The sequence below is a fragment of the Gallinula chloropus genome (assembly GCF_964237585.1).
Source record: "Gallinula chloropus genome assembly, chromosome: 2".
NCBI classification, from domain to species: Eukaryota; Metazoa; Chordata; class Aves; order Gruiformes; family Rallidae; genus Gallinula; species Gallinula chloropus.
In genome coordinates, this window is record NC_140086.1 from 73,231,077 (window position 1) to 73,258,792 (window position 27,716).

The window sequence follows — 27,716 nt, forward strand, 5'->3', positions numbered from 1 at the left end:
AAACTAAGTCCTAAACAGCTGCAATTTTATTTTTGTGAAAAAGAAACTCCTGGTTTTCACAGCAATCTTTACATTACAAGTATTAGATGATTAAAGTATGCTGTAGGAGATCTAAATTGCTCAGCAGCTGCTGTCAGAAGTGTTCAAATGGAAGAGAGGCTTATAAATGATTTCTTATGTGAGGTTACGGACCAGGACAGCCTGTTAAGGGACTCCTGAATCCAGAATAGAGAGATAGAATAAATTTCTTATACCCATTAAGCTCTGTATGGACAGCAGCATAATATAACACTAAAAATAGGGAAGAAAAACGAATAGCCATGGCTGGTTGCATCATATCATCCTCTGGTCATGAAGTACAAAAAGTTTTCTATCATAAGGGGATGCCAGAAAGAACAGTATAAATAGTTTTCCTTTAGAAACTCTCTCTTGCTAGAGGAAATAACAGAATTACTAACTTCAAGTCATAGATGGAATGAGATTGCTTTAAGTACTATAAAGCATAAATAATCTTTGTTCTTACTTCTCTCTAGAACCTTGATTTAAGATGCAGGCTTTTCAGTCATTTTTGCATGATCAAAATATCCTCGTCTTCTGTATTCTTGTTAAACTTAAATGAAAGCTGAATAGAAGATGAATCAGTGATTTGGACACTAGCCTAAAGGGCTTGGAAAAACTTGGGTACATGCAGCAGATTTCCTGTGTGACCTTATACTTAATCTTTCTATGGCTTTGGTTCTTCAGAAATCACTTGCAAAATCAGGATAAGTTTCTGCCTCACACAAAATAAGGCCTGTGAAATGCTTCAATAATAAAATCTCCATGACTGATATTAAATAACCTAAGTAAACAGCTAACAGTCATTACTCTGGTAGCTGAAGCTTTAAGAAAAACACCATATGTTTTGAGACTCACAATAACACCATGAAAAGTGGCAGCATGACAATACTGGCTATGTTTGCACGTCTTCAGGACAGGCTCCCTGGAGAGAACCCACACCACCCCTTTAAGTGTCCTGAAAAAAATCCAAGAAATTAGGAATTCCTAGTCACTTAAATGTATTTTACTATGAAGAAAAAAGATTATTGCTTTAGTTCAAGGGGTTTATGGGGAAAGAATGCAATACACTGCATTTAAAAAAAATAATAATCTGGAAGCTATGGAGCTTTCTACAGGTGTTCATGTTGGGGCTTCCTATGATGGGAACTTTAAGATTGTCTTCTTGGTTTGTTTATTTATTTTTTGAACCCATACCAGCATGCTGGGATCCTGAAATAAGAAAGGTTTACTCTTTTGTTTGAGATTTTTTTCTCTTTTAAGACCCTTCTCTACCAACTCAGCCAAGAGACAAGCTCATGAAGAAACACCTTGGAAGAAAGAGTCTGTGTTGGGAGTTATTGAGGACTTCGAGGCTGATGTGTTTGGACTTTGTTCTTAAGGTGAGCATCATGAGACATCACTTCACACCACCTGGAATATTGCATTGAGCTCTGGGGCCCCCAACATAAAAAGGACATGGACCTTTTAGAGTAAATCCAGAGGAGGACCATGAAGATGATCAGAGGTCTGGATCACCTCTCTATGAAGACAAGCTGAGACAGTTGGGCTTGTTCAGCCTGGAGAAGAGAAGGCTTTGCAGTACCTGAAGGGGCACTGCAGGAAAATTGGAGATGGACTGTTTACAAGGAAGAGCATGTAGTGATAGGACAAGAGGTAATGGTCTTAAGCTGAAGAAGGTTAGATTTAGATTAGGTATTAGAGATAAAAAAATCTTTACTGTGATGTCATACAGCAACTCATTTTGAACTGAGTGAATGCAGTTAATAACTTTTTAACATGGTAACTCATTAATACCTCTGTATAAAAAGAAATCCCATAAGTAAAATCCCTCCTTTCATGTTGGAAAGAGATATTCAGTACAATTACGTCTTCCACATAAAAAGATATGGGAAAAAAAAGCCAAAACAAATGGCAATAATGTAGAAAGTGGTTGTCATTACAGTGGGCTTGCTCTATGAAAGTGATGAAATGGCAGTAGCAAAACTCAGGCACTACCAAAATGGTATTTGTCATTATAATTAGACCAATGATCTTTAATGAGGAACTGGCTCACATGATTTAATTATAAAACTTTATTAGGGATATGCTGCTAGGGATGTGACTGCACATCATCAAGACAAAGGGCTGTTTTCTCTACTGTGCAATTTGTTTGACAATTTTTCATTTGGAAGGTGTGTCTTTGTACAGTGCAGATGGTAAAGTCAAACTAATGTAGAACTTGGTAGTAGTCAAGTAACAAGAGTCATTCAAATAACAAAGCAAAAAAAGGAAAAAACCTAACCCTGTAAACCAAGCTGAATATGGATGTTCTGTGAAAGGCTCCTGCATAAAACAGCTCAGTTGCTGAAAAGTCCATGTATACCACTGTTCTGGGTCCTGCTGAGATGGAGTGAAACCTCCCCAGAGCAGCCCTCACAGTGCTGAGCTGTGTGCTGGCAGCCACAAAGGTGTGGGTAACACACCAGCGATTTGACTGCTGCTGAGCAGCACTGGCACAGCACCAAGGCTGTCTCTCCCCAGCATTTCCCTCCCCTCAGCAGTAGGCTGGGGGTGGGCAAGAACTTGGGAGGGGACACAGACAGGACAGCTGACCCAAACTGACCAAGGGAATATTCTATACCATATGAAATCTGCTCAGCAAAAGAAGCTGAGATGAAGGAGGAAGGGGGAACTAGGGCATTTGTTTATTTGCAATGTTTGTCTTCCAGACCAACTGCTACATGTATTGAAGCCCAGCTTCCTGGGAAGTAGCTGGCCATTGCCTGCTGATGGGAAGTCGGGAATAAATCTTTCAGTCTTCCTTTGGTTCTCTGAACTGCCTTTTGCATTTGCTTTATTAAACTGCCTTTATTATGACCCATAACTTTTTTTCCATCTTATTTTTCTCCCCTCCCTGTCTTGCTGAGAAGGGGAGTGATAGACCAGTTTGGTGGGCACCTGGCATCTAAGTAAAGTGAACCCACCACAACCACGCCAGCATGAACCAGTAAAACTGTATAAAAGTCCTGAAGTCAGAAGATCTGAGGCCAAAGATGTCTTAATCAATAGTTGTTATTTCTTTGGTGGAGGTGGCTTGTCTCTTGACCTTTCTCTACTGTGTGTAATTTGAAACATAGGTCTCATTCAGGATTGTCAGCATATCGCCTTGTTCTTACCACAAGTTGAGACATTATGACTTCCACACAATATGTAAGTTGTGATAATATTAGTTGATCACTAACTTTACTGCTAGTGCCTATGTTAGGTTTTAGTCTGCTGTAAGAACCACTGTTAAATAAGATTTATGCAAAAGCTTTGGATCCTATCATATGCAATTGGGAAAATGGGCATGTGCATTTTTTTGGCACTTTGTAACCAACCTGAGGGGGTGAGGAAGGGAGGAGGCCTCCCATCTGCCAAATAAGGTCTCATCAGCCGGATTCTTTTCCAAGACAAGTTATCTCTTTCCAAAAATAACACTTCACATCAAATAAGCAATAAAATCAGAGGCAAACCTATGGAGGGAAAGAAAAAACAACCACAAAAAGAAGAAAAAAATGCATAACTACTTTTTTTTTTTTTTGTGACAGGGCTTAAGTTCTATGGAAAAGACCTTATAGATGAAACTAATGCAACTGTTCATTATATTCTTAACTTTGAGTTGCCATATTGTGATGAGCTGCCACATTTAACAATACAGCTTCCATGTGACAAGTGAATAAAGATTGGACACCTTGAAGAATCTGGTGGTTTTGCCCTGGCTGGAGGTCAGGCACCCATCAAAGCTGCTCTGTCATTCCCCTTTTCTTCTGGACAGAGGAGAAAATATATATTGAGAGGCTCAGGAGTCGAGATAAGGACAGGGAGACACCATTCCACAATTAGTGTCATGGGCAAAACATGGAATAAAAGAAAGAGAACTATCAGATTTAATACATTACACACACAGTGTTTTGCACACCCAGTGAAATCAGAGTTGGATAATGAGAAGTGCGACCAGATTTTAAAGCATCTCCCCCCACCCATCTCTTCTTTGCAGACTTCACTTTAGTCATGATTTTGCTCCCTTCTTCCTCCCTCATTGTGGCGCAGGGCAGGGTAAGGATGGGGAATGGGGGTTTCGGTCAGTTCCTCGTGAGATGTTTTCCTTATTAGTTTGGGGGGGGGGGGAGGGTATTCCTCACACCCTTCTCCTGCTGCACTGTGGGGTCCCACCAACAGGACAGAGTCCTCCATGTATTTCTCCCTCCCTTCTCTGGGAGCAAAAAGCGTCAGCTAGAGGATCTTTTTGCTTCTTAAATGTGATTCCCAGAGGTGCTATGGCCAACACTCATGGTCTCAGCCTTGGTCAATGACTCTGGCCTTGAGCTGGCTGGTGTTCACTCTCTCGGGCCTGCTGAGAGCTTCTGGCTGCTTCCTGCAGAAGCCACCCCTGAACCCCCCCCTTATCCACCAGAACCCAGCCACGCAAACCTAAAAGCAGAATGAAGACTTTATAGAGGGTGGCAAATGCTGTTCTTTATGACTTCCTAACAGTAGAACTTCAAATCTATGTGTTTTTTAAATACTTCTTCCTTGAGAACAAACACGTAGCAGCATCAGCAAACTATGAGACACCTGCTTGGTCCTGACTATATTTAAAATGATTTATTGACAATTTAGCAGCTTACCAGTTGTAGTGCCAAGCTGACCAGATCAAGTTTGCACAACCAGGACTTGCTTTTTCTGTAGGCAATGGTGATCCATGTGCTGTGGCCAGATGTGAAACTTTAACTGTGAGGGCAGCCCTAATGAAGGCCAGTTTGATCCTTCTTAAATTTGGTTTTATTTTGCAAATGTTTCTAGTGTCAATACACAGCTTTGAAGAATAGATACAAGGTTTCAGTTAACAAAATATTAGCCACAGCAGATACACTCTACAAGTCAAACCTTGATAATAGATTTGCTTTGCTTTTGTAAAATGTCCTGGAGGTAGTTCTGGGAATGAGACCACAATGCCAGGAAGTCCTACTTAGTTCATATTCTGTATCTCTGCGAGGAAGAGGAGTGTAATTGAAGATATGTTAATTTTGCAATATCTAAATTGAAGCCATGTCCAGATAGCCATTAAAAGCAGCCATGTCATTTGCCACACAATCACTTTTGCTGAATAAGAGAGGAAAGAAAATATTCCTTCTGGAACTTCTATGCCAAGTCTACAATTACTGAGTTTCAGTTTTATTAATGCTTTTTGTATCACAAAGGAGTTACAGTAGAGTGTATGACAATGTCATGTAATAAAAAATGTAGAAATACAATTTCTTCCTAGTTATATTGTAAAGTACGATTAGCAGCAATAATGGAAGGTGTCATCCTTTATTTGGCACTGGTATTATAATTATCAAAGGCCAAGAGAGAAAACTTTTTGTCTTGATTTTAACTGAAAGAACTTATTTTAGGCATGGACTGTAATATTTTAATTTACATGAAAGTAATGTAGGTGTAGGTCGTCTGCTGCATGTACATGTAAATTTATGACAAAAATACTTGTCTCTGACAGTATTCAGCTGGGAAAAAATGAGGGTGGTCTGCAAATAGAAGGTCACAGACTGCAAGGAGAGAAAATGAGTCAACTATATGAGAAATATTAAATAGCCACTGGAGATGTCCTCTGGAAAAAAAGAAAAAAGAAAATCAATAGCATATATAGTAGTTGTTGGATTTCACTTTTTCCTTTCCTAATTTATTTACAAGAAAAGTATGTCATATGTCAATGCACGTTCTGAAAAAAAAAAAGACATCTAAAATCTCATATATTTGTATTTTCAGAAAGAAATGTTTTGTGAACTATGGCACTAATTCTGTAATCATTAATATAGATCTTTACTATCAGCAGTCCCACTGAAATCTGTGGCACCATCAGCGTTAGGTATTGTTTGAGGCAAGGTCACAGATGCTATGTCTTATCAGACCACTTGATGTTGCAAAAAACTTTTAACATGGTTTTTGTATACCTAAGGCATCTTTCTAGTTTCAGATGGGACATCATGTCTCATAGTAGCATTTCAGCTGCAACAACACTGCTCCTTTAAACATTTGCGTAAGTGACTGCAAGCCTGAATCTTAATAGAAAAATGGTGTCCGAAAGTTTCTGCATCACCACTACAGATGTAGTACCATGACCATGTTTTGATTTTTTTTTTTAAAGCACTGTTTAGCTTTGGAATTCAGTTCTCTGCCTTATTTCCACATTATTCTTTCATGTACAGAGCTGTAAATTTGCATGAATCACATAGTGAACCTGAGTTAGTAAACAACACAGATGAAATATTTCTAAAGCAGATGTGGTTCTCAGTCCAAACATCTACTGGCACTGGAGTCAGAAGCAGAGTAAGTGGGAAGGAGAACAAAGGTTAGTATTGCTTAAGTTAACACTGTTATCGAGTGAAAGGCTCGTGAAGTTCTACCGTGAGATCTGCCTACATCTGAGAGAAGCCCCCTCCCATCTGCTTAGCAACACCTGCCATCATGCTTTCAGATATGAAAATAAGCCTCCTCCAGCTGAAACAGTTATGAAAATCTTGATTATCCCAGTTGGAATTTCTTCAGGGAATCAGAATTAATACCTCTAACCCTTATTGTAGGTGTACTGAGATTTTAAAGAGTAAATTGACAAAACTGTGACTCAGGGATGGATTTTGTGTCCATATGTGTGTATGAGTAGGAAGAAATGTGTAGCCCCGTGTTACAGACTACCGAATGCAGAACCAAATGCCAAGGCCATGGCAGTAAATGCCTATACTGCTCTACAGCCCACTTTCATCCAAGTGCATCTGAACCTTGGTTTCCTTTATGAAAGACAGATACTTCCCACTGTATGGTGTCTCTTAGCACCCTTCAGGGGCATTTGTTCCTGGCTGACTCAAAGGAGATTACAATCTGTTGAATCACCATTCAGTCTTTCATAAACAAGCAGTCTGTGAAAAGCTTCCATATGACTAAGCAATGTCTTGCTTTTTCTATAGAGATGTCAGGCATTATAAAGTACAATGTAGCTGTGCAATCATTTCATGAAATAAGAAATTGTGTCTTTGATGTCATAATAAAATTACTCATTTGAGAACAGCTTTACTTTCTGAAGAGTAGTGAAAAAAATTAAGCATCTGCCATACAGACAAAGACCCATTTCATAAACAGTCAGAAGTAACTGTAAAAAATACACACACAACCCTCAAAGACAGTGAAATATATGCCAGTACTCTTAAGTTGTTTCTACGTGAGGGACAGGTTCCTTTGATGGTATGATGGTATAAATCAGTGCAGCTCTGCTGGTTTAATGAACTACACTGATTTAAGCTACACTGAAATCCAGCCTTCTGACAGTTTCTGTGGAGTTATTCCTGGCAATGAAATGCATCCTTAAAGTTCAAATGAAGACACATTCTGTGCTCTTATGTCAAGAGCTACCTCTATATACGTTATCATGAATGAAGTGACATCTAATAGACAATAATACCTTCTGGGAATTATATGATGTCCCATTTATTCAGCCAGAGGTATAACTTGTTTCCCAAGAGTTTATTTTTAACCAGTTGCCCTAATCTAAATTGAGAGTAACATCCAATTTGTCATGCTAAGAAGTGCATTAGACACCTCACAAATTTTTTGGCTGGTATAGAATATCATCACATTATTATTATCTAAATAAGCAAACCCTAAAGTCTACATTTTATTTTCCATGATCACAGTATTTCCTGTTCTTTCACAAGTTATTATTAAACCTCCCCTACTCAATTCAATCAGTTCCTTGTGTTCCAGGCTTTTATGAATTTTATCTTAGTGGGTTTCAGATGTTTTGATTTGTTGATTAAAAAAATCAAATCAATCCCAGATTTACAGAACCATGTGGAAAATTTTCATGCACATATTGCTGTGTAATACCTATGAATTTGAATTTCCATGACTGTATTTCTTAAATCATTTAGAACTGTGATTTCAGACTACAGCTTGAAAATCATGCCTCTAGTTTTCTTAGTGTCTTAGTACCATGTTCAAGTATAAGCCTTGAAACAAACAGGGGAGTTGTGAGCACTCCATTCATCTAAAGTGCCCCTTTTTTCAAGCAAATGTAGTACCAGATGTTGTTCTGCTCAGTTAAGCTCTTGCAATAGCTGTGAGTGTTCCTCATCACCACATGCACCCTTAAAAAAATTAGGGGGTCATGCAATATCACTTAAACTTTTAACCATCAAATCAATGTTTCCCTTGAACAGAAAACTGTGCTGTCGGTCTTTCACACAGCAATGTGCATGGAATGTTCTTCCAAATGATGCTGTTATGTTTGAGGGGGGAAACTGAGAAAGAAGAGTCTCTGGAGCAAGATAGCCAAATCAATATAACGGTATAAATGAAATGCAGTGAATCCAAAGCTATATGCAATATTCCATACTGTAATGACCAATCAATTCACTTCATCTAAAAAACACTGCTTAGGTGAAGAGTCAAGCCCTTTAAAACTCCCAAAAGTTAGTGGCTTTCTTCCCAGCCTTTGTAACATCATGAAACCACATGTTAAGCTAACAAACTTGCAAGGTATAATTTTGGCACACATAATTAGTTTCTAAGTATCACTACAGAAATCTAAGTATTCAAAGAACAACAGGTAATGCCTTCTTTTAGAAGACAACTAGGTTAAATATTAGTCTTGGCCCGTGAACCTTAAGCTAAAATCCAAAATGTAGACCTGCAGTTATCTAAAAGCCATGGATTTCTAGTCAGATGCTTCCAGTCTTCTCTTACAATAAAGAGATTCAGCTTTCCCTCAGAATTTCCTGGCTGCATTGCTCATCAGGGTGTCCTCCTGAGCAAAAAGGACACATAAGGAACCAAATCTAAATCCCATGGGGGGTAATCAAAGAATATAAAAAATCTTTTTTTTTTCCAAGGATTTGAATTTTTTTGTGCAAAACCAAACAAGAACAAATTACACTGAAAGCTGGCTATCTCAGGAATATAAATATGTCACTCTACATAAAGTTTAATCTTAGATTTATGACTCTCCTCCTCTACCTGTTCTTGGTTGTCTTGAACTGGATCCATGTTTTTCAACATAAATATAAAGAAGAATTAAAAAACCTCACAACTTTATCTGTTGCCCAAGACCTAAATATACTCTTGGGATCTGATGTAATTTATGCTCAGATTTAGTAATTTACACTGGCAAAAATAGGATTAAACAGTACTTCATAAGCTTCCTATTTTCCCTGCAATCCTGTTCTTAAAATTATATTGCTCATTATAATAAAATGCATAATCCTTGATGACAAAATGGTCTGGGATACTGAAGAAAGGAGTATTTCAGTTTATAATCTGCTATCATATTAGCCTAAAGTTAAGTTGTTGATGAATGAACGCAGCAGAATCTATTACTGATGGGGGAAAAAAAAACACCAAAGCATAGGGTAGGACAGTATACCTCCTACTGTAGTAGATCTCTAACTAATTGCTCCCTTGAGAAGATCTTGATGAATACATCTAGTTTGCCATCTGCAGAAAATAGTATGTGCACTTGCCTAGTTAATCTACCTTCCTGACCTTGAAATCATATTCTCCTAATTCACCACACAGGTCTTTGTATCAGTCTCCTACTGTAAAAATGAAAGATATGATAGGCTGTAAACATTATCCCCATCTCTGCTTAATTTATTTTCTTTTTCCAAAGGGGAAAAAGCCAGTATGTGATTAATTTTGTTTCAAATTGTCTTCTAAAAATGTGTAGTTTTGTCCATCTCAGAGGTCAGAGCCACATGATCACTCATTTCTAGGAATTCATCCTTCAGTATTAAAACACTTGGCCAAGATTTTCACAAGGAGTTATATTTTATAGTTCCCACCTCAAAGCACATTGATTTGCTTTCAGAAAATGCTGATCAGACTCTGTTTAAAAGTTGCTAACTTTGGATATATCTCAAATTTGACATCCCAAAGTTTAGGTACTTGAGAATTTCTAATTACCATGTTCATTATCAACCATCAAAGGTTTCCAGTCTTCTTTCAAAATATAGAAAATATGTATTGATGCCTACCCTGGAAAATTCAGTTGCTGTGGATTTGTTTCCTCCCCATCTGGTACCTGAATGTATAAAATCTTGTCTATTTGAAATGTTATCTGAAGTATTATATGCATTGCAAATCTAAAGTAGTGACTGTTTTGAGCTTAATTTTTTAACTAGGCAGGTAACAGGAAGTCTGGTGAATTTATCACGGGGCAGAAACACAGAAATGGTTGGGTTTCCATGGTGAAAAGCCTGGGTCATAAAGCTGGTTAATAGCACAAAACTTGCATTTTCAGAAATTCTATAATCACTGTGGTTTTATAATGAGCAAAATGCTTCTAATTTTATTAAGGACTAGCTTTTACCCATACTTCAGGGAAAAAAAATTAATAGTCTGCCACAGAAGTCTAGGGACCTTTTTAATAACGTTTGAAACAAAAGAAGTAATTATGAAGTCTGATTTAAGTTACCCACATTTCAAGAAAATTTAGAGACATAGTTTCGCTTCTTCCCTTGTGATTACCTGGGCTCGTTTTTGCCACTTCTGTTCACCCAGTGCAGTGTGGACCTCATTTTGTGAACAGAGCCATTGACTGAGACTAACCATCAGCCATTATTTCCCATTAATAATGAGTAGCTTTGAACAAACATAACAATCCAGAAGCCCTAGGGACATGAAGAGATCATTCCGCGCACCCTTCCCCTGCTCCAGTGTGGGGTCCCACCCATGGGAGACAGTCCTCCACAAACTTCTCCAACATGAGTCCTTTCCCACAGGGCTTCAGCTCTTCACCAGCTGCTCTGGTGTGGGTCACTTCTGTGGGGTGCAGTCATAAATCACAGAGTGTCTCCCAGTTTCTCAGGCCCAGGCTGCTCCAGCCTGATACCCCATATGGAGTCACATGGCCTCCCCATCAGCAAACCTGCTCCCGCATGGATCTCTCTCTCTGTGTCTCTGTCTCTCTCCATGTGCTGCAAGTGCTGTCAGAGGCCTGCTCCAATGTGGGTCTCAGCATCTCCTGTATGTCTCCACCTGCTGCAGCGTGGGGCCTCCGTGGGCTGCATGTGGGGTCTCTGCTCCCCATCCTCTTCCAGGGGCTGCAGGGAGGACACCCACTTCTCCTGGTTCTGGCATGCCAGAGTCAACATCCCCAAGCAGTCATCATAGGTGAGCTGAGTTAGCCCGGGCTGTTTTCCACACCACCTGACACCACTTCCCCATAAAAGCAGCTGGTTGGCAAGGCAGAGGCTTTGTGCCTCTAGGGTAGCCTGTGTGACAGTCTGTGTGGGGTCTGGGTGTCTGGTGGGTTGGTCTTATTTTTTAAGATCTATTTCATCAGTTTACACTAGGTGTAGACCCTACTCTGTATACACCTCACTGCTTTCTTGTAAGCTTACCTAAAACATAGCTAAAGAGCTTACCTTTTCAGATTGGAGTTTCCCCAAGCAATTTGCTCTGAAACTTGCCAGCCTTTTAACAACAAAGTCAGACCTTCTCTGAGAACAAATATTTAATTTACATCCTCACTAGAGACATAATTGCATGACTCAATAGTCTCAGTAATATCAAAATTGGCCTGCAGTACAGGAACTAGGAGTTGTTAATTCCTGTCCTTTTTAATCAATTTTCTCATTGAATTATAATTTTGTTTTCTTCCAGACCATCCAAATAGCAGTTGTTAGTCTTTCTCTCTACATTTATTCCAGCCTCTCTTAAACAGCTAGGTATGTATGTGAAGGGAACATACAAACAGGAGAGGAATCAACTTTTTAAAAAGGTAGCCACTAGCAGGACAAGGGAGAATGGATTAAAACTAAAGGAAGGAAGGTTTAGATTAGATGTTAGGGGGAAGTTTTTTACAGAGAGAGTGGTGAGGTGCTGGAACAGGCTGCCCAGAGAGGTGGTGGATGCCCTGTCCCTGGAGGTGTTCAAGGCCAGGTTGGATGGGGCCCTGGGCAACCTTGTGTAGATCCAGGCTGGAGGTTGGTGTCCTTGCCTGTGGCAGGGGGGTTGTAGCTCTATGATCCTTGGGGTCCCTTCCAACCCAGACCATTCTATGATTCTATAATATGGTTTTATTCAGCAAATGTGATTTTTTTAAAGGTGCATTTGCAGTAGAAAATTTACACTTCTAAGCCTGAATTCTAGACACATGATACTAAGAGAAATTTAAAATTACTGTCATACTACTGATTTTCAAATTAGTACTTGTGAATGGCTCAAACACAATCTTTGTGGTTCAATACAATTCTTAAATTGCATATTTGCAGACGATAAACACTAGATATTCAAAGCGAACATTGCTTCTAACTCTTAAATCTGTCTCTTGGAAGTCTGCTGTCCTGTAACATTTATTTAACAAAGAGAAAAGGATATGCTTGCATGTGTCAGGAGTTTGTACTTTTGTAATTGTTAAGCACCTCTGAGTAGGTCAAAGACTATGTTCTCGAAAAGGTTTCAATGGCTACTTATCACATAGAAATAAAACTGTAATTAGGTCAGGCCATGTTCTTGAGCAAAGAAAATACTGTTACTTAGGAAAGGTTTTAAAGCAAAAGTAAATGAAACACAGCTGACTTTCATTGTTAGGTTTGCTTCTTTTGCCGGGTTTGTGTGCGTTTTGCATGTCTCCCTGTGCATGTATTCGCCCGTGTTTGCAAGCGTGCTTTCATTCTCAGACACTGACACAGACACAGTCATTGCAAGTGCCAGCAGGAATACACTAACAGCATAGTAAAAGGCAAGGGAAACTTCACCCTCCCTTTCCTCCCCTCAAATCCTTTCCCATTTGAGAATCACCAGACACCGTGACTGACAAGTACATTCTCACCTCCCAGAGAATATCCCCTTTGGAATTATTATTCCCTCAACAGCTTTAACATATCTGAATATAGCCATTATGCCCAAAAGAGTGTTTATCTCATTTCTTGCATTTATTTAAAATGGAAAAATGAAAAAAAAAATTGAGAAGTTTCCCCCCAAATAGCCACTTAATTTTGTGAAAAGAACCCACTAAAAGCTTTAAACACTTGGTTTGCCACTTGACCAGAGGAAATTAAATTCATATATCTTTCCAGAACCCTGGAAATAAATTTCAAAGTAGCCTGAACCTGAGTCCATATTTTTGCCATTTCCCATTGATTTTCCTATGTATACAGGAGAAGTTACACTTTCCTGCCCACCGAAGTCTGAGGGAGAAGTTTATCTGACTTTTCTTTCATTAGACATCCAAGTCTGAGGTTAAGTTTAGGCTTCTGTTTAGGTTTGTGTTATACTTAGTAGATGTGAATGGATGGTCTTATCACAGGGTAGATTTCTACAATAAAACATCACATGGAGATTTCTCATTTTCTCCAAGATCAAAGGGAGCCAGGGAAGACTAGCTTTTACTTCGACCTCTGTGGCACCTATGACAGAGAAAGTGAATTCTACCCTACATCAGGAAGAGTTTGTCCCTTTAAATTCCACTGGTGTCAAAATACGAAATTCGCTACTTGGAATAGCATTATGCTGAAGATTCTCCTTCTCACTGCTCTGAAGAACATAAAACCAGACAGATATGTTGAATACTAAATCCCACATTATCAAAAAAAAAAAAAAGTTACCAATAAGAAAAAGTGTGTGAGTGTGAATGTTTTGTGGTGATAGGAGAAAAGGAACATATGACTACCTGGATAAGGACTGTTTTCATAGAGTATATAGACTTGTATTTAGTACACCTGTTTGGTTTATTTATTTATTTATTTATTAATTAAACCTGCATTCATAATAATTGCTTTAAAACTCATCTGGCATGTTTCCAAAACAAGGAATCCTTAGGTTTTGGGACCGCACTACAAAGCACTGTCATGAAAGGAACAGAAAATCATCTGTGGCTGTGGCATACTGAAAGGCACCGACGCCGATCGTGGTGGATGGAAGACAACTTGAATAACCAACGAGAAAACTTTCATGCCGTCTGGATGGCTGAGGCAGCAGCCTCCAGTCAGGTTTCAGGACTTTTCAGCAACCCAAGAACCACAACTTCCTATTCAAAAGTTTGTCCCACCCTGGCAAACTCCCGCTGTGCAGGAGTCTGTCTGTCTGCACCTTCCTGAACATTACAGCGCACACTGTGTCACCTCCCCGCCAAACAGCACACAAATTTACATCTCTACAAGACCCCCCCCATCTCGTGCTTTACCGCTTTTTCTATTCTTTCACAGCTTCTCTCCAACACAACAGCACAACTGTGTCTCCCTTCCAGGGCTGCTCTTCCATTTCCCACATGCGGCAACTCAGTCACTTCATTGTTTAAATATTTTTTTAATTAAAAAAAACCCTAAAACCACAGTAGTGATTACAGTATACCTTTCAAATATGCAATAATAAAAATAAGCAGAGGATTCAAAGATAACTACCCTGTAAGAGCAACGTTAAAATCATTCTGCCACATCCCCATCTTTTTGTCATTGCATTAGCTGACTTTATTAGGACCTTTACAAGGTCTTCAAGAACCCATCAAGCATGGCTTCTAAAAGAGACATTTTGCAGATGTTTTTGTGAATAAATATTTTTTTATAATTAAAAAAATCCAAAACCGTCTCATCTCTCCTTACGTGGTGCTATTGTTTTTTCAGGAGGAATACAAACAATTCCTTAGATTCTTTCACTCCCCTCCCACATCACTTTGCCCTTCAGTCATCTCTGCTCTGCCCATGCCCTTCTTTTCAGCATTCAAATACCTTCTTATTCCCAAATTACTTTCCATGTCTATTTTCCTTCCAATTACATATCCACTTTTTGTCAATGTCTCTCTTGGGTCCTCTTTACTCACCCTGAATTCTTACTGCCTTTAGATCTCTGTTCCTCCAGCACACTATTCTTTTTAGATTAAGGTGCTTATTTGAGAGCCTATAAAATTATCACACTCCAGTGGGTCAGTTCTTTTTCCTAATAACAAGATTCTTTCTTCTCTCCACAGGAATTACAAGAAAAAGTAAATATCTCCCATCCCCGTGGAATAAGCAATCAAACTGCCCTGATTGCCAAAGCTCCCTGACCCTTAAAATCATCTTTCATGCTGGTTGCTGCTTGCGTCTCTACTTCTGCTGACTCAGACAACAACTCCAATGTTCCAGGTTAGTCCTGGAGAATACTTGGTCTGCTTGTTCTGTCCCCCTTCCTTGTGAATAGGGTGTCATGTCTCTCATTTGTGTGGTATTTACTGGGGTAGAGCAGCCTACTACAGTCCTAGCTATTAGATATGATCCCTGAAGATGTCTGGATTAACTAGACGGTGCACCAAGGTGTAGGTTTGTGACTTGAGTGGCAATATCATACCTAAAAAAACAACCCAAAATACCTGATACAAAATGAACCATTTTTTGTTCCAGCTAATTTGGGGGTGGATAATTGAATCAGAGTGGATCAATTCTTTCTGATACATTCCAAGCAGGAATATATATGAATACATATATTCACTTAGGACCTTCAGGAGTTCTGATATAGTGATGTGATTGATTTGTTTAATGGGTCCCTTTGTCAAGCATCTGCACTAAGGCTCATTTACTTCGGACTGTAAAACCTCAATAAAATGTCTACAGCCTTTTTCTAGATTTTGTAAGTATGTATTGCAGAACTCTGCTAAAAACAGAAAAAATATCTCTCCATGGAAGTACGCTAATTATTATGGGCAATATTAGAAAAGGATTTACCACCAGGTTTAAATGAGCAACTGATTGACAGTGGAATATGTTGGATTGTTCTGAAAGCATAATTAGAGAAAGCTCACTCTCATAGCTATTAGTGTTATTTTTAAACCTGCCAAATATAGATCAGAAGTCAAATGAAAATATCTTTAAAGTCTTGTGATCATTCATGCAAGTCTGAAATGTATTTGGGAATTCTTAGTCAGAACATCTTAAATATCATTGCCATGGGATTTTAAAATCACAGTACTGATGAAAAGTCACTTCAGGAAACACTTGAATGACATTTAGTATTTAATATTTCCCTGGACTTCTCTGCAAAGATTAGAGAAGAAACAGTTTTAGGACCTGAATCAATGTTATCGCACCCATACTGATACAACCCAAACCAGAATATTATCCCAGGGGCCTATAGGTGAAATACATTTCTGTAAGAGAACTTTTTGAACATCTCCTGGAGTGTATACATTAAAAAAGGCTACAGGGTTCTCCCTGCTTCCTAAGGATTTATTCTTGAGATGACTGTGAACACATTTACACCAGAAGGGAAATCTGGGGCTTTTCTGGTGAAGATAAAACACAGGAGAAAAACAAACACCAAGCATAGGAAAAAAAAAACCCAACACATGAAACAAACTAGCATGAATATGCTTTTAAGTATTTTTTTTTTCCTCGTATCTCCAGTCCTCTTGAATAAAATATAAGGACAAATGGCTCATCTCAAAAAAAAAAAAAAAAAAAAAAAAGATATTTTGCCTATAAAGGTTAGAGCTGGTATAACAAGTTCACTACCTGGCAAGAGATACAACCTGTAAACATGAATCCAGAAGCAAAGGAGGCAAAGGAGATCTGTGGAACAGGACGTCTGTAGTGTTCAGATGCATTGAGAAGTGTCTGAATTTCATTGTCCATCCCTAATTTGTGAAGTTCATGTATTAGTGCATCCTGATCACATCCCTAGCCAACAGCAGAAGTGTTCTGCTATTACTCCATACATGTGATTGTTTGCGTTTGAAAGGAAATTTGGATGGAGAGGTAGGGAGGCAGCTGTGTTGGAGTTTTTTAGAGGAGAAGGAGGGGTAAAGACGCCTAGCAAAGAGACACTTTGTTCTCCAAAAAAAAGCTCAACACCTGCAAGATTACTGGAAAAAAATCCTATATTCACTCATACATGTTCAGTTACATGGAGTAAATCTGCTCTGGCAAGTATTCACAATTCCTTTAGTTTGCTTTCTGTGAATATTCAGAATAATGTTTGATGAAAGAGATAGTGTTCCAAACCCTTGTGCAAATATGTATTTATGCAGAAGTATTTGCATGGGGATCTTGAAAGCTGAGATTTTTCATGTAAAAACTGAGTTAACCCCCATGCTTCCAAATCCTGCAGAAAATGGAAACTGTTCCACCACACTTTAGCTGTACTTCCCTCCTTAGTTTCATACATCACAATAATCATTCTAAAAACAGTGACTTCAGAAAGACCACTTACAATGACAGTAATGACTACTTACATTTATCTATAAAGAGAGAATTTTCCGGAAGGGACAACCTATTGACTAGAGGCAGAATTGTGATCTGAGTAAATCTATCATCTTCTACTGCACTGAGTCGTATTTAGGACTTCATTCATTTAAGCAGACATAGCTGTCTAGTGATGTGGAGATGACCTGTAGTATCTCACCTGGGCTCCAGATGCTACTTTGCTTGTCTTCTGTAGCTTCTGCATCTGACCATCCAGCCCCAAGCGCTGTGTCAGATACCCTTGGGCACTGCAAAACCCACAGAGTGCTCACTATTAGGACAATGATTCGCACCCTTAGCTCATGTCTCATCTTCTTAGCACTATCAAGGAGACAATGCTCACTATTAGGACAATGATTCGCACCCTTAGCTCATGTCTCATCTTCTTAGCACTATCAAGGAGACAATCTTCTATTCCTGTAATTTTTTCATGATGATGAAAACCATCACAGACTGGTTTTGGATATTGTGGTGAAGATACTCACTATATAAGAAATTGCAGGTAGTTTTGATGGCAGGGATCATTGTTCATTGCTAATTTTTTTTTTTTTTTTAAATTGCTAATAGCTGCAAAATCACCACTGTTTAAAATTCCACTCAATTTTATACTGCTAATATACCTGAAAATATCTTCAACGGAAGTGTGTTTGTGCAGAAGGTTCCAAGTTGTTTGGGAATACCATATTTTTAATGGTTTCATGAATGACTAGTGAGAGATGTTTTCTTCTAGCTTTTAACATTTGTAGTTACATGATAAGATTCATAACTGATTTAATTGTCCTTTGATAGTGTCTGTTGCTGACAGCATGACATTCTTGATTAACCATGTTTTGTTGGAAGCAAATCCAGACAGAAGCATAAGGAATAAAAAAGGATTTTATAAATCTAAAAAGTATATTTTAAATCACAAAAGGATTTTTAAATGGATTTTATGTTTTTTTTTATTACAGTGATACATACAATAAAAATGATAGTACATTCCAAAATTCATAATTTATATAGATGTCCTGGATTTGGCTAGGATAGAGTTAGTTTCTTTTCTAGCAGTGGATGGAATTCCGTGTTTGGGAGTCAGGATGAGAGCAGTGCTGATAGCACCCTGATGTTTCTAGTTCTTGCCAAGCAATCGAGGACTTTTCAGTTTTCCTATTTCCCTGCTAACGAGAATAAGAGGGGACACAGCCAGGACAGGTGAGCCAAACTGGCCAAAGGGGGTGTTCCATGGAAATTACATTATGCTTAGCATAGAAGTGGGGACTGGTGAGAAGAGGAGCAGGCAGCTCCAGGACACGTGGTTTTGGGGATGGTCCGGTTTCGGGAGGGCTCTGAGCTGTACCACCTGGTGAGAAACTGCTTTTGTGTCACCAGTCTCATATACTTTGCTATAAAGTCCCGTTATTATATCTATTTTTCTGCTGTTCCAGTAAACTATCCTTATCCTAACCCACGAGGTTTTGTTTCCTTGGAGTTTTTTTCCTTTTCCTTCTCCTTCCCTCTCTCCTTCCCTCAACTCCCCCCCACCTCCCCACCCCCAACTGCCTTTTAAAGAAGAACCTGCTGCATGGTCCCTGGCTTTCAGCTGGGGCAAACCCACAACAATGGATTACAGAAGCACTGTAATATCTCCTAATCTGAAGCATTATAGACGACAGGCTACACACTTACCTGCTCTATAGAGATGAGCAGAAGGATTGGAAAGGGACTCATAGTAGTCGCTGTGGCTGATGCACTAGGTTTGGTTTAACTGGGCAGCACAGGCACATGTGTGTGTGCACACAGTATACGCTAAAATGACACGTGCCTGATTATTCCTCATACACAAAAAGGTGGCCAAAGTTACATGCCATTGTAGTAAACTTACAGGTAACAAAGCAAGTTAGCTAAGTGTTAGGAATCAATGACTGGAAAATGTCTTCATGTGTATTACCCAGTCTCAAACAACTCCCATGTATACTGCTGTAAAAATATGTCTCAGAATATAAGCATTACAATGAACTACAAGGCAAAGGTCTCATGGTAAAAGTCCTTTCTAAAGGAGGAGAATGTTTCAGAGCTTTCCCTTTCTATGTGTGTTATCCACACCTAGCTGTTACTCTGACTGCTGCAAGTTTCAAGTCTTGTGTACCAATAATTTAAAGGCTACACAGGTGACATTCAGAAATTCCACTGTAGAATAGAAAGTGATTTCATTGTTTAGAAATCCCAGGACATCGCAAGTAAAACATAACCTAACTGTATTGGTATATTTATTCAACAGAATTATCAACATTTTTCTTTTGGCAGTGAAAAATACAGATAAATAACACCACTTCCTGAAATTTGAGAAAATGCATATATAAGAATGGATTGAAGTCTGACACAGAGGCATTACTGTCAAACTGATTCTTAGACACCATTAAATCCCACACCCCACCAACATTCTCCTCAAATGGTTGAGGTTGGAAAGGACCTCTGGAGATTACCCAGTCCAACCACCCTGCTCTAGGGACTGTGTCTGGATGGCTTTTGAATATATCCAAGGATGAAGACTCCATAATTTCCCTGAGAAACCTGTGCTTGGTCTACCTCACACTCAAAAAGTGGTTTCTGATGTTCAGAGGAAACATCACGTGTTGCACTTTGTGCCCGTTGCCTCTGGTCCTGCCACTGGGCACCACTTAAAAATGCCTGGCTCTGTCTTTGCACTTTCTCTTCAGGTATTTCATAAATTTTAAGATCCTTCCTGAGCCTTCTTTTCTCTAGTGTCCTGGTTCTGGCCAGGCCAGAGTTACCCTCCCCATGCAGGCAGCCCAGATGAGCTGTGTTAGCCCAGGCTGTTTTCCACACCACCTGACATCACTCCCCCATAAAAGGCCTGTCCACAAAGACCCCTGGATTTATAGTCCTGTATCATTTATCTATCTTTTAGACCATCTGTCATGGACTGATTTGTGAGGTAGCAGTAGAGCATAGGACTCCTAATGCGAGGGTCATGAGTTCAAGCCCTGAGCTGGGCACCGAAAAAGAGGACTGTTTTTTCCCTGGAGCTGCACCAAATCACCTCTCTCCGACAAGCCCCTCTTATAGGGGAGTGATGTCAGGTGGTGTGGAAACAGCTAGGGCTAACTCAGCTCACTTTACTGCCTCCCTGGGGAGGTTAATTCTGGCCTGGCCAGAAGCAGGACATCTAGGCTAAATAGGCTATTTCTGTAGAAGAACAAAAATATTTGTATTTAATCCTTTGAGTCCTAATCATTCTTAAAGATCTTTGCATAAATATGTTAGTAAAATTTTAATTAATTACAGGGACATTGTATAATATGATCTGTACTGCACATTTCAACATTGAATTTTAAACTAGACCTAACTTAAAGTGTTACCACAGAGAATAATGCCTTTTCTAAAGAGAATAAACCAAAACTATGTTTCTCACCTTCAAACGGAAAACAAAAGAAATAAATTGAGAGCTACACTTACAACCAATCATTACTAAAATACTGAGAGGAGAAAAAGGGGTATATATCATAACACAGATCAAGGCAATGTTAATAAAAAGCAAAAGTGGCCAGAATGAAGGAACAGGCATACTGGGTTAAATTTAAAAATCACATTCTGAGGCAGAAAATAGGAAAAAAAATTATATATATAGAGAGAGATTGGCATAATGCATTCATGAAAAACTCTAGAAAGATGAAGAAATAGGGACCTTTCAAAATGGAATAAAACTACAAAAGAACCCCCCAAAAAAATAAAAAATGAAGGAAGAAAGCAAAGTGTACCAAAGGGAAAAGTAGCATTCACCTAATGGAGGTTCCATCTATTGACAGTCTCTGAAAAATAACAGCAAACCATATACAACACTAATACAAACGATTTCTGATGTAGTAAAATTGATGAATAGCTAATCAAGATATATTGTCTCCATTTATGTTTTTCAGATACTTGATGCATGATTTTGACCAAGAGATAAGCACACCAGCATTTCCATTAGTACCAGCACTTCTGCATAATTTGCAATGTATTTTACTAATTTAATGAATTAATATTAAGCTGAAACGTAGGTACCTACAACCTGAGCCAGGCTCTTCAGAGCAGTGAATGGCAGGAGGACAAGAGATAATGGACACAAGCTGGGGAAAAAAGAGGTTTTGACTTGATACGAGGAAAATCTTATTCACCATGAGGACTGTCAGGCATTGGAACATGTTGCCCAGAGAAGCTGCCAGTGTCCAGCCTTTTCAAGACCCAGCAGGACAAAGCCCTGAGCAATCTACTCTGATCTCTTATCTCACTCCACCACTTTCAAGAAGTAATTGGACCGAAATCCTCCTAAAGTCCCTTCCACCCTAAATTATGCTCTAATCCTATGATACTACCTAAAATAGGGCTGCAATTTTACCTCCGAGCATTTTGAGCTGACTGAGAGCCCTATGACTGCATTAGTGCAGTGCTGAGCTAAATGTAATACTCCCTTTCTCTCAGAAAGGTTTATGAAGCTAGACTTGATGCCACCTAATGCAATAAGCTTGGTTTTGGTCAGTTTTCTGCATAAGAAAGTCAGGTTTATGCTTCTTAGAGTATTACCTCTAGACAACCCCCTTATGCCTCCATTCTGTACCCATATTACAGAGTATTTCACAAGGGTATTGTAAGGATACAGTCTTTATTATGAGATGTTAAATTTCTGTCGTTATGAAAAGCTTATAATCATAAATTAAATTAAACAAATCATATTTCAATTTTACCAAGTAATTACATTCCTTATCTGAGAAAAAGCAGACAACTCCATCCAACTGAACAAGGTAAGTCTAGATGGAAAAATGGGCTGATAGATGTGATTTCCTTTGATTTTGGAGGGAAGTTGGTATTTTGAAAGAAAAACATTACCATCCTAACTGGAATAAAGCACGACGAGAGAAGGGTGTCACATAAAGGGTGTGAGTCTGAGGTATGGCTGCGGGAGACCCTCCCATTGAGTCACAAGGTTCAGAAAGGACCCCCCCCCCCTTGCTTTCTGAACTCTCTCTCACACAGTAGCCTAGGTGTAGCTAGCTCCAGTCTTAGTCTCAGGGTGGGTCAATGGTTTATGTCTAAAGCTCTATAAATATAACCACGTATCACAGTCATCATTTCCCTGTCAGAGCCCCCGAAGGACTGTGACTGAGGCAGTTTTCGCGAAGTTAAAACTAAGAGAATGTTTCCTGAAGCGAGAGGTAGAAGTTCGGGGCTGATGTTCGTAAATGCACTTACTGCAACAGAGCTAATACATGGGTATGTTTATAATTAAAACTGCTAGCAAAATACTGTCCCGGGTATTCTCACCAAAAAGGGTGAAATCGCAATTGCTTACCTGTGGCGTATTGAAAGGCACCAACTCCGATCGTGGTGGATGGAAGACAACTTGAATAACCAAGGAGAAAACTTTATGCCCTCTGGATGGCTGAGGCAGCAGCCTCCAGTCAGGTTTCAGGACTTTCCATTAACACAAGAACCACAACTTTCCTATGCAAAAGTTTGTCCCACCCTGGCGAACTCCTGCTGTGCAGGAGTCTGTCTGTCTGCACCTTCCTTAACATGACAAAGCACATCGAGCCACCTCCCTCCTCAACAGCACACAGATTTACATCTCTACAAGACTCCCCATTTCGTGCTTTACCGCCTTTTCTTTCACAGTTTCTCTCCAACGAGCACAACTGTGTCTGTGTCCCTTCAGGGCCGCTCCTCATCTCCCAAGTACCGAGAAAGCATCCCTGTCTTGGGTGGAGGAGAAGCAGCACAGCCCATCGACTGCCTCTTCGGGGTCTTCAGTTTCTCCTCTCTCCCCCACCCGGGGTAACTTCCCCAATATCCTTTATACCCCAGCCTCAGCTGTCCCCTTCCTGGGGTGACATTAACACGGTTTGGGCGGAGAGTTGAGTGCTATAGTCACGTATGTTTAGCACGGACTGCTTTTTGCTCATTAGCATCTTTTGAGGTGTCAACTTCAGTACTCATTTTGCAGTTAACAAAGCAAAAGGGCTCGCTCTGGGCATGGTGGCCTTCAAAATTATGTGTAGAAATAGTCTGTTTATTCCAGTCTCCAGCCAGAAGAGGGCCATCCTGCTGCCCTAAGACTCCTTCCTTCAGCTGAGTATTGCAGATCTCAGTCCACAGTGTTTGGATAAGAGATCCACAGACAGCTGCTTTTTTAACCTCTTAGGTGTAATTTCCACAGAAGAGACTGGTAACTTAAATGAGCCCAAAGACACCCCTAGCAGAGAAGAGTATAGTCCCCTTTTTGTGGTTTCAGGCATATAATACTGGAGAAATTTCAAGGTGTGGCAGGATGAGGAAAGTTCTCTTGGGATCTCTCTCTTCCCCTCTGAATTGAGTCCCATCCAAAATGATTTCGTTTTCCTCAGGGATTTCTCTCAGATATGCTGACTGCTAGCAAGTGAGAGGAGTCCACCTGACAGTACAAACCAACTGGCATCCCATGGGAGAAGCCCTCCAAAGGGAGTATTGCCAAGCATTTCTGCTCCATTCCCACTGGAGGCCAGTACAGAAATCTACATTGCACTTGACATGCAAACATGATTTTAAACTAGGCAAGTTTTCGATGCTGCTGTCTTGGGACCAGCCCAGTAACAAGTACTGAATATTTACCCGAGTGCAAAATACTTCAGACTGTGCAGCCTTTCATTTTCTCTTCCCATTAGGAACAGAGATCTGAAAAGCATCTCTTTAATTTTAGCCACCCAAAAGCTAGGCATGTTAGGAAAGGAAAAGCTGCCCTCTGAAAACACTTTTATTTCTATAGATAGAGCCTTGATCCTACCTTACAGATGGAAAAAAGGAAGTGACTTGAATCTCACACAAAGAATCTGCCCATAAAGTTCTAGAAATGTTGTGGCAAAACCAGAACTGAATGCAGATTATCTGGATTCTTATGCAGTATGTAAAGCAAAAGTCTATGTGTTTGCTGATGACAGGTAATTCAGGAAAAACCTCACTATCATGATTATTCTGTCTTTTAGGAAGTCTGGCAATGATAGGCCAGTCTTTCCCCAAAATGTGATATGGAGTTCGCTAGTCAGTGCCTGGTGACTTATCAGATCATTATTCTTGAAGAAATAAAATCATACTATAAATTTTTTAAAAGTGTGTAAAATAATAGGCTCTACCTAAAATATATATGTGAAAGAAGCATTGCAAGTCACTGTCTCAGGCTCTGCACAAAACATTGATTTATAGATTACTCTCTTATAATAACCACTTTGTTTTATTAGTTCAGTTTTCTTTCTGCTACAACAGTTCTTATAATAAGCTCCCCTAGTGATTTTTGAAACATGGAAAAAACCTAACCTTATATTGTCCAGCTGTTCTGACAAATTAACAATGCCAGCTCTGATTTTAGTTAATATAGAAGGTAAGGCAGAACTGCATGTTTAGAAATCATTTGTATGTAAGAAGCTGTGCTCCTGATCCCATGTCAGCTTAGGGGGAAAGACAGGGATAAACAAAGATGGCATCCTGTGGCCTTGAATCAACTTGTTTTGCCAAGGTCTGCTCAGAGGCATTTATTTATTTATTTTATTTTCCCTGTTAATTATGGAGGCTTTGTCTTAAGCACTGCAACTGCAGGGGATATGCAGGCACCAACTTGATCGGGAAATTCTGTAGCTAAGGGACTTTATATTTGGTACATAAGCAGAGTTATGGCATTAAGGGACTTGATTTGCCCCATTCAGATGCTCTGTACAATCTTCAACATTACTACAAAGCAGAGAAACTGATAAAAAATAAAAATAAAATTTAGGCACCTAGACTGCCACTGACAGGAAAACACTAATCACTCTTCAGAGTGAAGTGGGACAGGTGGTGTTGGAAATAAAGCTACCCTTGCTAGGAAGAGGTCAAAGGAGCACTCCTTCAGTCCTAGTTGAAGTACCTGCTCCAAAAGAAATATGAAGAATTCAAGAGTGGTTTGGTTTTTTTTTTTTGTATTTCCTGTGTGTTTATTTCAGGTTCCCCAAGGTCCTCGGATCTATTACTTACAAACAATTTACAAGGTGTTGTAATCTACTCAGCATCTTGTACATGTAGTAAAAATGAAAGCAATATTTCACTGAAATTCTCCACTATGTTTTTATCATTCATGAGTTCCCCTTTTACACCTTCTTGTCATCAAACAGTCCCACCAATTCCCTAGCTGGCTGATTTGATGTATTATAATGACTTTTCATTATCAATTTGAGTATCCTTTGCAAGATGCTCTTCAAATTCTTTTTTAGCTCCTTTAATTTCCTGCTTCTATTTGACCTGCTATGTATTATGGATTTTTATGTTCTCCTCATTTGAGAAAGCTTTCCAATTTTTAAATGCCAGCATCTTCTGTATGATAGCCTATTTAACTTTTTTATTGAGCAATGCAGGTTTTTTTAATCTGGACAATTTCGATTTTTTTTAAAATTTATTTTATTTGTTAGTTTTGCCTAGTCTTCTAATACAGTATTTTTAAAGTCTGTTTTCTTCCTTTTTGGATTTATCCCTTCAAGGTTTTGCTTTGCTTTGTTTTTTAACTAACTTTCTCATTTTCTTACAGTTGTATACCTGCATGCTGGATTTTTTTTTTATTCTTTGCCACTACAGTGTAAAACCTGGTTGAGTTGTAGCTGTGTGGTGTTTTTACCCCAGCCAGCATCTGAGCACCCGGCAGCCATTCCCTCACTACCCCCCAGCAGGATGGGGAGAGAATTGAGAGAGTGAAAGTGAGAAAACTCATGGCTTGAGATAAAGATTTAATAGGTTAAGGAAAAGCTGCTCATGCAAGCAAAGCAAACCAAGGAATGCATTCCCCACTTCCCATGGGCAGGCAAGTTTTCAGCCATCTCCAGGAAAGCAGGGCTCCATCATACATAACAGTGACTTGGGAACACAAACACCATCATTCTGAATGCCACTGCCTTCCACCATTCTTCTTTCCCCATGCCTATTATAAGCTGAGCATGATGTCACATGTTATAGATCATCCCATGGGTCAGTCCGGGCAAGGGAAGGGAAAGGAAAATCTTGTGAATGTGCTTATGTTCACACATTTTGTGCTCTTTAACCATCAAGCTCAACAGATACAGACATGCACATAAAGGTTTCACTGAATGAGAATTATGGGGCACAAAGCAAGAGTGCTCCTTTTCCATTTGTAGCTAATCATTGTTTTCTTACTTACATAGCTCAGGCTTTCAGTCAAAGGAAACAAAACTACCATCAGGTTTAGACAAACTATGCTGTACCACATGTAATATATGGTCAACTGTAACAGTTCATGAGCACTTCAGATGCTTACAAATATTCATAGTATCGTGAATGATTATGAATAACTAGGAAATTTATAAAGTTAGACTTGAATTGATAATAGTGGTTATTCACATAAATAATGCATACAATTCTAGCTTTGATGCATGCTTGACTCCATGGTAGCATATCTGGTAGTTTCTGTCAGAGTACATCATACTGTTCCTATTGTTTAATTTTTAAAATTGTAAAAATAGGTGGAAAAGGGAATAGCCTGACACATAACAGGATTTACATATTTCCCTAACAGATTAGCTTCTGGCATCTGTGTACGTGCCATGTAAGCATATCTGATCTTGTTCAGCTGTTTGTAAGTATATATAAAATACAAAAGAGAAGTGTGGCAGAGACTGAAAGAGAAGTTTTGATTTAAAAAAGAAGTTCTTCATAAAAGAAAGATGCCATCAAAGGCAAAAAAAAATCACCAAATATGGCATTAAATAACCCCCTTTTAAAAAAAAAAGAGACAAAAGGAAAAAAAAATTCGGAGACAGAATTATTTTTGTTATATGATGCAGCTCAATAGATGTATTCCCACCTGGCTTGAAAATTTATACTGGTTTTGTCCAGTTGAGTATTATAGAGAATTAGGATGAATACACAATTTTAACAGGTCAAAGTTAGAGATAAGGTTATTCCTCACTAAAGCACAGCTTTCTGTTACTTTCTTATGCTTGAATGGAAAATACTGGAGAGAAAATTCTCAATATTTTCTTATTATCTGAACACCTCCCCCCCCAAAAAAGCCCAACAGATTTACCAACAAAACTGGTGTTGACTTCGGTGTTTCTAAAGGGGAATCAAGGCTTTCAGGTGGCTCCCAGAACCTGCCTTGTGTAATTCAGCCATCAGAGTGGTTTATTATCTACTGCAGCGATAAATAATGCCGCTTGACTGAAGGGAAATTTCACCTGACTCCTACTGTTTGACTTTTCTGAAGTGTGGAAGCACACAGATGGTGAGTTATGGTGAGTTCCATGTCTCAAATGAAGAGAAATCACTTCTCAAAATATGCTAACTCAAAAACTGGAATAGCATGAGATCACTGGGAGTCTCTGACGTGAGCTCACTGTGCCGTCATATGGTTGGATATGAGCCAGTTCTGGAATAGAAGCCAAA